The sequence below is a fragment of the Otolemur garnettii genome, unplaced genomic scaffold (assembly GCF_000181295.1).
Source record: "Otolemur garnettii isolate 467f Iridium unplaced genomic scaffold, OtoGar3 scaffold00002, whole genome shotgun sequence".
NCBI lineage: Eukaryota > Metazoa > Chordata > Mammalia > Primates > Galagidae > Otolemur > Otolemur garnettii.
Genome location: NW_003852397.1, coordinates 7,791,857 through 7,794,079, shown reverse-complemented (window position 1 = coordinate 7,794,079; position 2,223 = coordinate 7,791,857).

The following is a 2,223-nucleotide window of genomic DNA, read 5'->3' as shown; positions in this document are numbered from 1 at the left end:
CGCCCGCCACAACGCCCGGCCATTTTTTTTTGGTTGCAGCCATCATTGTTGTTTGGCGGGTCCGGGCTGGGGACTCGAACCCGCCACCCTAGGTGTACATGGCTGGCGCCTTAGCCAGTTGAGCTATAGGTGCTGAGCCGACAATTTTCTTTTTTAGATATCTTCAACAATACACTCAGGTGAATAATTTTGGATATATTACATACACATACTCATATTTTGGAAAGAATATACACACATACTCATATATAAAATATATATAGATGTATATAAAATCTACATAAAGTATAGAGCAAGGTGAAATGGCTTTTATTACAGCCCAAGCTAGTAGGCCAATGAAGACTTTTGGGGAGTGAAAGCTACTTCTTCCCCTTCCTTCTCCATCTACCCAACCTCTTAAGCAAGGCTCACGTATGCTACAAGACAGCTCAACCCTTCCATGCCACCACAGGGAAAGGATAAATGCTTGTCAACTATAAATAAGAATACTAGTTTCATTTTCTTTATAATTTAGATGTCTACCAAGTAAGGTGAATGTCTGTGTTCTTTAAAAATCAGGAAAATAAAAGGATAACTTAAATACTCCTGTGTAAGATTATATAAGGACCTTTAGTGCTAGTAGTATCTGAGACCTCATAGAACTGACTTGTTTGGTTAACTCCAAGTGCCTGGAAAACACCCCAAACACAAACTTCAAGTCTTCCTTCTCTCTTTTTATCATCTCGTTTGGTCTGAGGTGATACCACCACTAAGGACTTGACAAACATTTGTAAACAAAATGACCTTGCAATTATTATTCTGAAACGTTTCTAGCTTGCAAAGATTTAGTCATGTGATATTATTACCTCTCCTCCCTTCAGAAACCTGTCCTGAGCTCTCAACCACTTACTGGTTCCTTCTACTTTTCCTACCCCAGGTGGTTTCCCGGCAAAGGTCCCTGGTGTTCCACGAATAGTCATTAAACCTGGTAGCACTGGTAGCAAAAAAACCCCAAACCAAACCAAAGTACACACACACAACCACCTGGCTAAGTGATGAAAGCCTAGTCCCTGAGGTTTCTATGAAATCTGATGACCACCAACATCAAAGGAATTTTAACAACTATTTTAGAGAACTGACATAAAGATTAACACTTGGTTTATTTAGACATTACCTTAGTCCCCACACGTTCATCTTTAGATATTTTGGGGGTGGAAGTGGAGTAGGGCTGACTTGGTAAAAATAACCTCTTAGCCCTGAGGCTTTATTCAGACCTAAATTGATTTGGGGGTGGGTTTGTAGAATGCAAGGTTAGATTCTTGTCTAATATCTAGTGACTAATAGAGAATCTTAAATGTAATTTTTTAATTTTTCATTAAATCATAACTGTATACATTAATGCATTTATGGGGTACGATGTGATTTTATATACAATTTGGAGTGCTTACATCAAACTGGTTAACGTAGCCTTTACCTCACTTACTTAATTATTGTGTTAAGACATTTATACTCTACACTTAATAGATTTAGTATGCACCATAGGTGAGGTCCTACTGATTACCCTCTCTCCATCCAACCTCCTCCTCCCCTCACCTTCCTCTTCCCTCCTCCATCCTAGTCTGTAGTTGTGTTTTATCTTTCATATGAAAGTGTGGGTGATTATATATTGGTTTCATAATAACACTGAGTACATTGGATACTTTTTCTTCCATTCTTGAGATACTTTACTAAGCAGAATATGTTCCAGTAACTTTTAATTTTAATGACTGATTTCAAAATACCTGCCTGCCTATTTTAATATAATTTCTATATTGTTCAAACACGTCCCAGTACATGGCTACAGTCAAAGTATTAGATTAGCTATTTCTCAGCTGAATGCTTAGAAAAATTATTGCTGTTGATAACTTTTTCTTTGTCTCCTATTAAATAAATCACCTCTTTAAAGACTGAGTTTTTCTCAGAGTCATCTCAGCAAGGGATGCACGTTCTCCATTTTGAACATTCCACCTTTGTTTCACGATGTTTTGCCAAAAGCATTTTTCTTAACTCTAGCCACTACCTCATCCGCTTTGCCAAACACCCCATGGTCACCATCACCTTTGCCAAATGGATTGCAAAGCCCTGTGATCTTGGGAAATGATCCAGAAAGAGTCTCTTGAAACACAGGATCTTTCTGTTTCTTAATGAACCAAGAAGAATCAGCGAGACCCACCTCTTAGTGGCAAATGAAAAGAGAAGGAAAGT